Source organism: Erythrolamprus reginae, chromosome 1 (assembly GCF_031021105.1).
Source record: "Erythrolamprus reginae isolate rEryReg1 chromosome 1, rEryReg1.hap1, whole genome shotgun sequence".
In the NCBI taxonomy this organism is placed as follows: Eukaryota; Metazoa; Chordata; class Lepidosauria; order Squamata; family Dipsadidae; genus Erythrolamprus; species Erythrolamprus reginae.
This window is the reverse complement of record NC_091950.1, coordinates 182,749,392-182,764,484: the sequence shown is the minus strand read 5'-3', so window position 1 is coordinate 182,764,484 and position 15,093 is coordinate 182,749,392. Positions and strand designations below refer to the sequence as shown.

Below are 15,093 nucleotides of genomic sequence, written 5' to 3'. Positions count from 1 at the left end.
TGCCTTGTTTTAAAAGTGAAAGTTATTTATTCATTGTTTTGGAGTCAGCAGACTAGATTATTTTTATTTTCCCTTTATTATTTTTAAAAATAAGGCCGCAAACATATATAAAACTGCTTTCCTCCTCCTATTTTCCCCACCATAACAATCCTGTTGAGGTGGGTTGGGCTGAGATAGAGTAACTGACCCTAGAGTTACCCAGGTGGCTTTCATGCCTTGAGAATTCAAAATTCTCCTAGACTGTAGCCTGGTGCTGGGACCATAGACCGCTAGCTGAATAAATTAAATTCTAATTTTAAATTTAAAATGGAGACTTTCTGCGTGCTTATTGAAGGACTTCTAAAGTGAACCAACCATTTAGACTCTGGTAATAACAGACTTCAGTGAACTCAGCAGTGCTTACTTCCAAAGACAAATGTATAGTATTGCATAGTAAATTGAGTGTCTGGTGTATACCTCTACTTACAGAGCAAACTATTATCCTTGAAAATGTTCTACTTGAGATTATTTGATTTTGTAACCTTGGACCTATAGTTCTTGATACCGTGGCTGCTGTAAAGAGACTAAATGTTCTCTTTCAGAAAATGTTCACTGTAATTGGCAGGTTGTCTGTCTGGGAAAAAAATCGTTTCCTTTTCTTCAAGAAATGAAGTGTTACAAAGCTGGTGTTATTTGTTCAGAAATAGCGTAATTTCTTCTAAGTTTATATTGGGAATAAACACAATTTAAAGTTTCACTGATGTATTTCTCACTGGTCATTTAACAAGTCTTCTAGTATTACATAACTGTCATAAGGCCCATCTTTCTTCAAGGAGAACTTTTTTTGATAGTGCAAATTACAAGAAGAAATAATAATAATAATAATAATAATAATAATTATTATTATTATTATTTATTGGATTTGTATGCCGCCCCTCTCCGTAGACTTGGGGCGGCTAACAACAATAATAAACACAACATGTACAATCCAATAATAAAAAATAACTAAACCCCTATTATAAAACCAAACATACACACAAACATAACATGCATAACTTGTAATGGCCTAGGGGGAAGGGCTATCTCAACTCCCCCATGTCTGGCGGTATAAATGAGTCTTGAGTAGTTTAGGAAAGACGGAGGGTGGGGGCAGTTCTAATCTCTGGGGGGAGTTGGTTCCAGAGGGCCGGGGCCGCCACAGAGAAGGCTCTTCCCCTGGGGCCCGCCAAACGACATTGTTTAGTCGACAGGACCCAGAGAAGCTTGTTCTGGATCAGGGCTACTGTGGAACGACAAAACATCACATTGCAAATCCCCACAACCACAAGCTTTCCCATCACTACTTTCAGTAAGGGGGGAAATGATGCATGCTGTTTAAAGATAATTTATAGATAGTCCAATACAAGATGTTTGAAACAAAGATCAGTAAGTCTATTTTTTCTAACTTGCAGTTACTCTCATCTGTTCCATAAATGATGAAGAGGCATATGGAGAAAGAGATATGTTGATAGTTTTGAATAAATACATTCATTGACCCATTCTATTTCATTAGAACAAATGTACATTGAACCTCTTGTTACAAATGGCAAGCAAGTCTTGTCCATACACTTAGTAGCTATCCTTTTAAGATGCCTCCTTTCAGGTTGAAAAATCTTTGCTGTTTTGAATTTTTAAGTCATTTGTAGTCATTATGTTTTAGAAAGATTAAATAGGGCCAGTCACAGCCTTTTTAAATATTAGTCCTGTTCCCAAGTGTATAAAGTATTTCAGCATTTTCAGTCATGCTGTATTTTCCCTAAGATGCTCAGCTGAGGAACAGTAGAGCTAATAGAAATGTCCTTGGATGAATTCCAGGAAAACAAAATGCAAACCATATGTGTATTAATGCATATTTTATCACATGCACAAAAACATTTGCTCTTTCTGAAGTCAAATGCAATTTGCCTTGTTCTTTGGGTCTCTTTGTTAATGGTTGTGTCATATTGTTTAATGTCTATATATGTGACAACAAACAAAAAACAAAACTATTTACACATGTCTCCAGAGGTCTTCTCACGTGCTATTGTGACTGTTATAAAATGTATATCTTGCCGTATTCCACTTCAGCTGATTCACAGTTATAAAAGTATACAAACAGAATTAAGGACTATAAAACAATACCATTCTCCGTACTGAAGGAGCGGGTCCAGCAGTCACATGGGTTGCTCATGTCCAATCCGGTGGAACTGAGCCTAGTATTAAAAAAGCTTGCCGGATCCGCCCCTTCCCCAGAATTCGCTCAGTTCGCATATCCTGCGGTTGTATTGTGATAGCTCGTTCAACATTCTAACACCTTCCCTTCGATCTTTCCTTCAAAAAAGTAGTAAGATTTATTGTCTTTATTTAATTACTTGCACTAATTGCGCCAGCCGTTTAAAAGAAAAAAAGAAAAAAAGCGGCTCGGCTTTTTTCCTTGGGAGAAGTTGCGGTTTCGTTTTCCCCCGGCGGTTTTGCCGGTTACGATTCCTGCGGCCGCTTGTGGATTCTTCTAATCCTTTGGCCTGGAGGTCCTGGTGCAAGTATTTACATTGAATTACTGTTTATTTATTGTATACAAATATTTAAGGGCTTATAAAATACCTCCTGCGGAGTGAGACGCCTTATAGTCTCCTGGACTTAGTCGATCGCTTTTCCCTTAAGAAATTCTACGGAGCGATTTTTTCGGCGCGAAGGCCTTCGCGCCCTTTTTTAAAAAATCTAGGCCTCTCGTGTTGGCCTTCTGCCAGCCGCGTAGGCCTCAGTCCACCGCGTGGATCCGGGAGCGGGCCTTGGGGGTCCCAGGCTAAATTCTCCACCGGCTAAGCCTCCAACCAGAGTGCCTTGGTTTACTTAATTACTAAGTTTAGGGAGGCTGGCCCCGCTGGATTTGGGGGCACGAACTCTGGGTTTGCCCAGATTGTCCTCACGTTTCAGCAGCTTCGAGGCCTCGAAGCAGGATCCATTCCTCTTGGGAAGTCCTTGAAATCTTCTCCTTATAATTTAGTTATTGGCTCAGCCTTGTCTTCTGTTAATTGTCAGACTATGGCTACTTTTCCCAAGAGAGGCACAACTAAAGGTCCCAGAGAGGCCAGGCCTACAGGCGATGAGATTACTAGTATCCCCCAGGCCTCTTCCTCCTCTTCTCCAGGGGCCCGCCCCTCGACCAAGGTCACCAGGGCCGAGAAGAGAAGGGACCTAGCCCTACAAAAAATTCATGACAAATCAGCAAAACGTTTGAAAGTGCAGGCCCAAGTAATCAGTAGTCAAGACCCACCAGAGGCCTCTAGTCTGCCTCCTTCTGGGGTCCCTGTGTTATCTCTGGATGAGCCAAACCTAGACAGACCCCAACCTAACCTATGGGGCATAGGTCCAGAGGAACCAGATATTATTGAAGATTCCCCCCAGCCAGGATCCTCCCAGGCCTTTAGGGATTCTTCTGCCATTTCTGCTGATATTTCCAGTTTACCTCCTGAGTTCCAATCTATTTTTGCTGTGTTGTCCAAAGCCATTGATGCCAAACTCTCCACCATCAATGAGCTTCCTTTACCTCTTCCTCCTTCTCGTTCCTCCCGCCCCTTGGGTTCTTCCCCAGCGGTCAGAGCTCCTATTCAGGATGATTCAGAATCCTCCCAGGATGAATATGAGGATGTAGAGGAGGATGAAGACCCCTTTCAGGGCTTATCAGAGGATGAGGAATCCCAAATAAAAGTCCCTCCTCCAATTACTATTTTTCCTTCTCAACTATTCAAATCTCTCCTCCTCAAAGCTAGAATTTCTACGGGATTAGCGGCCCAGGAGAAACAAGCCTCCACTTCCACTGATCCCCCGGAGGAGAATTTACCTTACTTCACAGAGGAACAGGAGGATAACGAGGTAATTCCTATGCCTAAATTGTTTAAAGATGCCTTACTCAAACAGTGGGATTTTCCAGCCTCTGGCCTTAATCCCTCCACCAAGGACAGAAAGTTGTATAAACTCTCCTCTTCCTATGAAGAGCTTCTATCTTTTCCCAAACCAGATGAACCTGTCAAGATTCTTCACTCGGCAGCGGCTGTGCCAGGCGAGGCGGAGGAAGTCCTCCGTCCTGAGGACAAGCGCATCGAGCAAATGCTCAAAAGAGGATTCTCCGCTGATTCCTGGGCCATTAAAAGTTCTGCAGCGGCCTCCTTCTTCTCCAGAGCCATGCTGCTGTGGCTTCGCCAACTTCAACAGCACATTCCTCCCGATGACTTGAGAGGTCAACAAGACTTCAACAAGGTCTTTGCAGCTGCCCAGTACGTGGCTGATGCCACCTTGCAATCTACCAGATTTTCTGCTAAGTCTATTGCAGCTTCCACAACGGCAAGAAGACTCCTATGGATTCGCCCTTGGCAAGCGGGAGTTCGCCAAAAGTGGCAGTTATCCCAGGGCCCCTTAAAGCGCGACCTTCTCTTCGGTGATCTTCTGGATCCACTCCTCACGGAGACCACGGACAAGAAGAAGGTTTTGGGTCCAACCACGAAAAAGGTTACCAAAACGCAGTCCTTTCGTCGCCCAGGGCGCCAGCAAGATCAAGCGGCTTCCTATCAGAGATCTCCAGGTCAGTATTCCCCCCGCTTTCGTTCCCAAGGTAGGAACTCCAGGGGTAGAGGTTTTCGTTTCCAAAGGGGAGCTTCCTCTAACAGGGCTTCAAAAAAACCTAGATGGTAATCTTACCTCCATTCCCATAGGGGGTCGCCTAGCTCATTTTGCTTCTAATTGGCGTCTCACCTCCAAGGACCCTTGGGTCATTGACACTGTTCAAACAGGCCTTCTTTTAGAATTTATTTCTCCTCCCCCTAAACGTTTTATTTCCTGCCCTTCTCCCAGGTCATCCTCAGATTGTAACCGTATGGAGGAGGCCATTTCTCATCTATTGTCCATCAGAGCCATTCAACCGGTCCCTTCCGGTCAGAAGGGCCTAGGTTTTTACTCCATCTTATTTATGGTTCCAAAGTCCTCCGGAGGTTGGAGAGCCATTTTGGATTTAAAGAAACTAAACCTATTCATCAAATATAGGAAGTTTAAGATGCACTCCTTGTCTTCTATTTTGGCCGCCATTCACTCGGGAGATTTCATGGTCTCCTTAGACCTCACTGAGGCCTACCTTCACATTCCCATAGCCAAATGCCACAGAAAATTTTTACGTTTTTCCTTTCAAGGCAGGCATTTCCAGTATAGGGCGATGCCTTTTGGCCTTTCCTCGGCCCCTCGGGTCTTTACAAAGCTCTTGGGGTCCCTGGCGGCCTATATCCGGGCGTCTCCCATCCACATTTTATGTTATCTTGATGATATTTTAATTCATGGGAACTCCCTAGAGAGAGTGAATACAGACCTTTCTGTCACCATGTCAGTCCTTCAGGACCATGGGTTTTCCATCAACTTTGATAAAAGTCACCTCCAACCTTCCACTTCCATTCCTCACCTGGGATCCATTATTGATTCAAAATCTTCCCAGGTTTTTCTCTCTCCCGAGAGAAAACTCAGCATAGTGGAGTTAATTTCTAACATTTTATCTAATCCTTCAGTATCCATAGTTACTCTATCTTCCCTTTTGGGGAAGATGGTGTCATGCATAGGCATCATTCCCTGGGCTCGCCTTCATGCTAGGGAACTCCAGTGGCTTCTGTTGCCTTTTCAGAGATCGGGGCACAGCAACTCAAATCGACGCATTGTCATCCCACTGAGTGTTCGCAGATCCTTCAAGTGGTGGAAGTCTCCGGCCATGGACAGAGGATCCCCGTTCAGGTGCCCGGATCAATTTGTCATCACCACAGATGCCAGTCTATCGGGATGGGGCGCCCACGCCCAGGGGATGATAGCCCAGGGCACGTGGTCCCCGGAGGAAGCTTCCAGGCCAATCAATTGGCTAGAGTTAAGAGCCGTTTCCCTGGCTCTGAAGCATTTCTCTCCTCGCATTCCCAACCGGCACGTTCTCATTCTCACCGACAACATTGCCACAAAAAGCCATATCTGCAGACAGGGGGGCACGAGATCCAAGGCTCTCATGAGGGAGGCCCTCAAGTTGGGCCTTTGGGCGGAAAAACATCTCCAGTCGCTCCTAGCCGATCACATCTCGGGGAGTCTCAACGTCCAGGCGGATTGGCTATCCCGAGCGACGATAGACCCAGGAGAGTGGAACCTCCATCAAGACCTGTTCCATCAAATCACCCTCAGATTCGGCCTACCAGTTCTGGATCTCTTCGCGACCAATGCGAACGCCCAACTCCCTCGCTTCTATTCCAGATTTCCATCCCCGGGAGCGGAAGCAATCAATGCCCTCCGGAGTCCATGGCCTCCAGGCCTACTCTACGCATTTCCTCCAATTCCAATCCTCCCGGACGTGATTCACAAGGTCCTCACCGAGAGGGCCCGAGTAATCTTAATCGCCCCTCATTGGCCCCGCCGGCCCTGGTTCGCGGATCTCCAACAGCTGTCCGTCCAGGACCCTTGGCGACTCCCCGTTTCGGGGGATATGCTGCGGCAGGGGGCCTCTTTCCATCCAGACCCGGAGTGGTTCCACCTCACCGCCTGGCTGTTATCAGGAGAGATTTAGAACTGCGTGGGCATGACTCCGATTCAGTGGAGGTCATTTTAAAGGCCAGAAGGGGCTCGACCAATCGAATCTACGACCACACGTGGTCCAAGTTTCACCAGTGGTGTCTACAGGAAGGTCTCTCCCCTCTGTGCATCCCCATACACAGAATTATTTCCTTCCTTATGCAAGGCTTCCATAAAGGGCTTTCCACCAGCACCCTCCGGCGTCATCTGGCAGCCATTTCATCTGTCCTAGGGGGTCCCCGCAGACAGCCTCTCCGATCCCTCCCTGAAGTTCAGGAATTCCTCAAGGGCATAGCCAACCTCAGACCTTCCAAGGTCCACAGGTATCCATCCTGGGATTTGCCACGGGTTCTCCATTCCCTCACGCAGGCACCATACGAACCCCTAAAATCGGCGTCCCTCAGGTACCTATCCTTTAAGGTAGCTTTCCTGGTGGCTATTACCTCTGCCCGACGCATTTCGGAGCTGGCTGCCCTCTCAATCAGGCAGGACCTTTGTCAATTCCATCAGGACAAGGTAGTCTTGCGACTGGACCCCACCTTCTTACCCAAGGTCAGTTCCATGTTCCACAGATCTCAGGATATTGTCCTACCTTCCTTCTGCCTCCAACGAGACCATCCCTTGGCAATTAGATGGCACACCCTGGATCTCACCAGAGCGCTGAGAATATATATCCAACGCACAGGACCCTTTCGGAGGTCAGAAGCACTTTTTGTAGCCTATCATCCCAGAGTCATGGGGGCAAAAGTGTCTTCAACAGTAATAGGCCGTTGGATCAGAGGGACTATATCTAAGGCCTATGAGTCGGCCTCCCTCTCAGTTCCAAGGAACATCACTGCGCATTCCACCAGGAGCGCAGCCACCTCGGCCGCTTGGGCGACTCAAGCCCCGTTGGAGGAGGTCTGCAAAGCAGCCACTTGGGCCTCGCCAAATTCCTTCATCAGGCACTACAAAATTGATTCTTATGCTTCAGCGGACGCTGCCTTCGGCAGAAGGGTACTCCAATCCGTTATCTCTCACGATAGCAAGCTAATCCCACCCTAGGGACCATCTATTGGGTATGTCCCATGTGACTGCTGGACCCGCTCCTTCAGTACGGAGAATAGGCGTTGATTGCTTACCTGAACGCCTCTTCTCGTACGGTGAGCGGGTACAGCAGTCACTTCCCGCCCTTGTATGTGTTTTCTTTACCTTTCTATACCTTTCTTCCTCTAACAATGAGAGTTGAACACTACAGAGCTTCACAACTGAGCCTAGTCTATGGATTCGCGAATTCTGGGGAAGGGGCGGATCCGGCAAGCTTTTTTAATACTAGGCTCAGTTCCACCGGATTGGACATGAGCAACCCATGTGACTGCTGTACCCGCTCACCGTACGAGAAGAGGCGTTCAGGTAAGCAATCAACGCCTATTTTATGAAATATGGTCAGAAACTTAAATTGCACCTTCTTATCCATCATCACTGATAATGATCAAGAAAACAAACAATTTAAACTCCAAATAACTGGAAGAAGAAAACCATTTTACAGACATCCTAAAAGATGACAATGTGGGTATAGATATTATCACATAGACAAGGTGGTCACTGAGAAAGCAAGTCTTCAAGATTTCCACCCTACCCTTCTCTTAGAGGAGGCAGGTCTGAAACATCCCTCCCTGTGCAGAACACACAATTAAAACCCAATAATACTTAGAAGTACAACCATGTAGAACTTTATAAAGCCAGCACTTTGAAACCTAATGATGATTAAGGCAGTGCCCACAAAACGGGTAGCACCACACTGAAGCCTGTCTTTACCTGTTCCAGGTAAACAGATTCTAAACCAATTGCCTTGCATCATGAGGACAAAGGCATAAGTAAGTACAGTGTTCCCTCGATTTTCGCGGGGGATGCGTTCCAAGACTGCCCGCGAAAGTTGAATTTCCGCAAAGTAGAGATGCGGAAGTAAACACTATTTTTGGCTATGAACAGTATCACAAGCCTTCCCATAACACTTTAAACCCCTAAATTGCAATTTCCAATTCCCTTAGCAACCATTTAGATTATTACCCACCATGTTTAGTTATTAAAGTTTATTAAAAAAAATATTTATTAAAGGCAGACAAAAGTTTGGCAATGACATATGATGTCATCGGGCGGGGAAAAACCGTGGTATAGGGGGGAAAACCCGCCAAGTATCTTTTAATTAATATTTTTGAAAAGCCGTGGTATAAACATTTCGCGAAGTTCGAACCCGCAAAAATCGAGGGAACACTGTATAGCCAAGGCCTTAGCTAAAGCTGGGTTATCCTCCCCCCCCCCCCCCCAAAATCAGAGATTCTACCTGCTGGGCTAATCATTAGTTGTAGTCCAAAAGAACCTCCAGGTTCCTGCTTTGGAAGGTGTGTGATCCCATCCAAGACCAATAGCAGAACCAGCATGGTTCAGATAAATACTACCTCCATCTTTTAGCTTAATTTGTACGATCCAATCCCTCATAGCCTCCCTACTGTGTGACGCTTTCCACTGCATCTCCATATGAGCCCAGGTGTGGGAAGTACAGCCAGTTATCATCATTGTATTAAAGAGGCCTCATCCCAAACTAACAGATGACCTCTCCCATAAATTTTATACCAAGGTTGAATTGCAGGGAGAGAGCTCTCAGACCTGTGGCACCCCACAAAGCAGTAGCCTGAAATTCAATCACTCACTTCCAACATTACTGTCCAAAATTACCTATTCAGGAAGGAATATAAGTAACAGAGTTGGCCTTCTCCAGGTCCCGTCGACTAAACAATGCCGTTTGGCGGGACCCAGGGGAAGAGCCTTCTCTGTGGCGGCCCCGGCCCTCTGGAACCAACTCCCCCCAGATATCAGAGTTGCCCCAACCCTCCTTGCCTTTTGTAAGCTCCTTAAAACCCACCTCTGTCGTCAGGCATGGGGGAATTGAGATATTCCCTTCCCCCATGGCTTATAAAAATTTTATGCATGGTATGTCTGTATGTATGATTGGTTTCTTAAATTGGGGTTTCTTTTTAAATTAACTTAAATATTAGATTTGTTTATATTGTTTTATTACTGTGGTTAGCCGCCCCGAGTCTACGGAGAGGGGCGGCATACAAATTTGATTAATAAATAAATAAACAAATTGTAAAGAAATGGCCTTTCTCCCAGTCCTTTGTTGCATCTTAATAGGTTCCTGTTAAAATGCAATGGTTGACAATATCAAATTGTTCTGAGAGTTTTACGGAACTGAAAAGACTATGTTCCCTTTGTCTAGGTCATACAGGTAGGCAAAGTTGGCTCTTCTATGACTTGTGGACTTCAACTCCCAGAATTCCTGAGCCAATCATGCTAGTTCAGGAATTCTGGGAATTCAAGTCCACAGGTCATAGAAGAGCCAATTTTGCCTACCTAGGACACAGCTAAGGTTATTTAATAAAATGGTCATAATTTGCATTCACTTGAAAGAGATTGAGATAATCCATTTCATATAGGAGATTGTACAAGATGCACTTATACAATGGGATCCATTTTTTTAACTTTTAAAAGTTTTGACTTTATGATATAGCTAAGTCATAGAAAATGCTGTTTAAAATGCATATCAGTGACATAATTGGATAACCAAAATAAACTGCCTATAATCAGTGCTTAGTATATCTGAATTAAATATTTGGCTTGGATAGAGTCCCTCCCAGCAAGCATAAAAGAACATAAACTGCATTAATTTTGCATGTAAAGAGACTGCACTGATGCTGTTACCATATTAGTTCCAGCATGCATAGATGAGTTTGCACACTATGCTAAATCACTATGTAATTTACTGTTTTGCAGTTGATTTATCAAGTGACATGAACCTGTCTATTGTGGTTTGCAACCATGTTTCATAGTTTATATGAATAAAGTATACTTTATTCAAGAAATCATGATTAAACACACTATAGATTAGCCTGATAAGTGAATCTACTCATATTTTAGATGTGACCATTTCCTTGCAAAGTGATATATCTGTGCCAGGTTTGTACAACTTTAGACTGCAAATTTAGGTTTCGTTTGTTTCCTTCTTTTAAAAATATCTTTTACCAGGGATAGGCAAACTTGGCTTTTCTATGACTTGTGGACTTCAACTCCCAGAATTCCTGAGCCAATCATGCTAACTCAGGAATCCTGGGAGTTGAAGTCCAGATGTCATAGAAGAGCCAACTTTGCCTACCCCTGTCTTTTACATTTAAAAAAAAGTGTCACAGAAAAGTATAATTTAGGACTTGTCTCTGACCTCTGGGTTGTGGCGATGGTGATTACAGAATATCCAGTTGTGTGAGCCATAGTCTACATTGATAGATTATAGAAAGCTTAAAATATATGGATTAGAAGGAATCTTAGAAATAATCACTGGGTCCCAATTAAAGTGTAAACACCCCAGGTCTGTAGTTTTGTGGATTTAAAAAAGTAATACTGTTCAGCCTTTAAATTTACATTAATTATGCACAACTGAATATTTTCTTACTACCAAATGAGATTAATTTTTTTAACAATTATTATTTAGGTAGCTTACATGTTGCTTTTGCCTAAAATAATTTCTTCCTGAGTAGCTTTGAACAATATTTATTTGTTGATTAATTATATATTCCAAACAAAATCCCTCAAAAACGCACAGATGTTACACCTGAAAAGATTCTAGACAATGCTGACTTAAATACCTGTTTGATACCATAGCAATTTACAGGTTAATGGATAATTGGAGAGGTGCTGAGAAGTTTGCCACACACAAGGAAGTTAATTTGAGATGAAATATTTGACTTGAGCATTCTTAGTCTCATCTAAATTTGAAAAATGCTATTCATTAGAATGGAAATCAGCTTATAAAATCTGGATGGTGAAAATATTGGTATGCAAAGCAATTCAAATTTGAACTGTTTCAAGCAGAGGCACCCACAGAATCCTGCAATTTCATCAGAATGACAAAATGAGCATCACAACATAAGCTATGCTCTCGATATATATGTAACAGAGTGGGGAGGGACCTTGGAGGTCATCTATTCCAACCCCCTGCTCACGCAGGAGATCTATACTAGGGATTTGACTTTTCAGATCGACAAGTTTCGTGTCTTAGTCCAACATCATGATGCATCCATGAAAGAGGGAAGTTTATGCCAGGATATCTGCTTTATCATTCACAAAAGCACATATTCCCCATGAATCCCAGCGACCGGTTAGGTCCCACAGAGCTGGCCTTCTCCAGGTCCCGTTGACTAAACAATGTCGTTTGGCGGGACCCAGGGAAAGAGCCTTCTCTGTGGCGGCCCCGACCCTCTGGAACCAGCTCCCCACGGAGATTAGAACTGCCCCCACCCTCCTTGCCTTTCGTAAAGTTCTTAAGACCCATCTCTGCCGTCAGGCATGGGGGAACTGAGACATCTCCCCCGGGCCTATACAGTTTATACATGGTATGTTTGTGTGTATGTTTGCTTTTAATAATGGGTTTTTATTGTTTTTTAAATTATTAGATTTGTTCTTACATTGTCTTTGTTATTGTTGTGAGCCGCCCCGAGTCTACGGAGAGGGGCGGCATATAAATCTAATAAATAATAAATAATAAAATAATAATATGCATGTCTCTGGTTTCAAGGTTTTTAAACATCTCATTGAACAGCGCAAATCAACTGCTTTGGGTATGAAATGGGATATTCGATCTTTGTAAAAGTATTCCAAGTTTCATATAGCTCTGTTTCTATATTGGAACACTCTGGAAAAGGGTCAAAACCGAAGCATACTTGAAACAATCATTTCTATATCAAAATGGGGAATTTTTAATTTAAACTACCGGTACGTGCTTAGTAAAAAGGATTGAATTGGAAATAGGCAATTACACAGCATTATAAAGCTGTCAGGTTTCCAGGAATGAAAATCAGTGCTTGCTCTAGAACAAATTGAGCTCAACTGCTGTTGTTTTTTAAACAAATCACATTTGTTTTAATAGCATTAGTGCTGTATGTTTTTGACCAGTATTTTTTAGATTTGCTGAGTAATTCTTTTCTTGGAAAATTCTAATGTATTTTCTAGAAATCCTTACTCCTGATACAGATTACAAGTATAAAATCCAAATTTGGAAATAACAAACTTAACTAATATTAACAAATATTAAAAATTATAGCATCATTATACAATTGAAGAAAAAGAAAGGATATAGGACTGATTTATTGACAAGAAAACTATAAGATTGTATTTATGTACTAAATATATAACAATCGTTAAAAGGAAGATATTCCTTTGTAAATGAGACATAAGCTGCACATAAATTACACTACTCTTTAAGTAGTGCAAACTGTAAAGAATGATACCAAATATGTTATGTATAAAGCAGGATGCTTTATTGTTTTTTCTTTTTCTTTCTTTTTCTTTTTCTTATTCTCTTTTTCCCTTCCCCTTCCCTTCATATTTGTCTTATGTGTATATACTGTCAAGATGTTGTCCCTTGCTGTGTATTTTTTAATGTACATATTTAATAAAAAAAATTCAAAAAAACACGTTGCCTTATCTAACGCACTTGTTGCCTTGACTTACAATTAGTTATCTGTCCACTGCTATGTTGACTTTTACTTTCTGATGATTATCTCATTTGCAAAACATTTTTTGATAACAGTAGAGCATTTGCTCTGAAAATATGCTAAGTAATAAGGGCTAATGGAGATTAGAAAATCCACACAAAATATTATGTTTCCACACTGGCCAGTTAGCAGTTCCTGGGAAGACCACATGTAGAACATACCTGAAATTATGCCCTTCTTCCATAGTAGACGATATCCAGAGGCATGGTCCTCTGGTAGTCGTATTATTTTACAGTCCGTTTTCATGAACCTATGAGCTTACCAAAATGGATCTCTTCAGGGCACAGTACTGATATGTCTGCCTAGATCTGATCCATCTGCATATCATGATGAAGTAAATACCGACTATGTATAAAAGGTAGGCAATGTGATGACTGTAGGCAGTATCTACAGAGAGTTCCCTTGACTCTTGTTAGGTTTCAAGCTCCATTTGTGATTTTTGTTATGAATCAGTGGAGAATTGACCATTCTGCAGGCCCAAAAGCATTGGACTGTGGTATTATCTATCTCCATGGCTGCCTTTGAGGCCTCTTTGACATCATTAAAGGATAAAAATAGTGGGAGCCAACAGAATTTGGGGGGGGGGGGAATGTAGCCCAGCAGTTGAAGAAAAGCTAAACAAACTAGGGTAGTAGTCCCAAGGATATGACAACTATTTTGTGAATAAGCAATACAGTATTCTCCCATTGCAATGATATTGGAGCAGCGTGCAAAATGAACTCCAAATTGGCTCATCTTTGTGCTTGGATTGAAAGCTTGGATTGGTGCAAAATGTGATAGAGCCAAACTACTAAATGAGGCACCTGACTGAGATGTAAGAACTAAACAAACAAAATTTGCATTGCTTTAGCCAGGGTGATCAATTAATCCAAATTATAGTAATTACCAATATTTGTACTAATCCTCATAAAATCTTATTGGAATGATCAAAGATGACTGTTAGTTGTGCAGGTAATAATAGTAATTTTTCAACAAATCAGAAAGGATAATCTAATAAATTATTATTATTATTATTATTATTATTATTATTATTATTATTATTATTATTATTATTGAAGACAATTGGTAAAGGTAAAAGCAAACCAGCTCAAATGACACCTCTGCTTTTAATATAGGTAGTCCTTGACCTAAAACAGTTAATTTAGTGACTGTTCAAAGTTACAGTGCCATTGAAAAAAGTAATTTATGACAGTTTTTCAGCGTTACAACCTTTACACCATCTCCATGATCATGTGATCAAAATTCAGATGGTTGGCAACTGATTCATATTTATGACCGTTGCTGTGCCCCAGTGTCAGGTAATCTGACAAGGAAAATCAATGGGGGAACCAGATTCACTTAACAACCTGGTTACTAACTTATCAACTGCAATGATTCACTTAACAACTGAGGCAAGAAAGATCATAAAATGGGGCAAAACTCACTTAACAAATATCTCACTTAGCAACATAAATTTAGGGCTCAATCATGGTTGAGGATTACATGTATATTAATAAAAAAAAAAACAACTCATTAAACTAATCTGGTCAGATATTCAAAAATAAATTTACCCAATGTTCATTGTCGTTAAAGATAACTCCATAGGGTAGCTGCTAGATTAGGAACATTAGGTATGTCCCTAATCTATCTTCTCCCCATGAGATAACAGATCAAGGCATAGGGAATTATATCCATAATAGCTGCTTTTAGAATCATTAATTTTAGTCCTGCATTTTGTTACAAATGTCACAGTCTTGAGCTCATCAACTAAAGCCTTTTAAGTATTTTTTGTACCTGTTATTTTTCTTAGGCCTAATATAGTCCACTTCAAATAAACTGAAGTTTAAACTTATACATACAAGTTCCTGGTCCCCAAATTACAAGGCCATAATACAGAAAATATGTTTCTAAAAAGAATAGGGATTGTGTGTATGAAGGGAGACTATGAAAG

The 15,093-nt window shown here is 42.0% G+C and overlaps 1 protein-coding gene across 9 annotated transcripts in view; it reads left to right on the top strand.

Annotated features, from left to right (window-relative positions):
- RBMS1 (RNA binding motif single stranded interacting protein 1) overlaps window positions 1-15,093 on the top strand; it is a 200,793-nt gene that overhangs the window by 144,257 nt on the left and 41,443 nt on the right. The gene's annotated exons all lie outside the window — the stretch shown is intronic.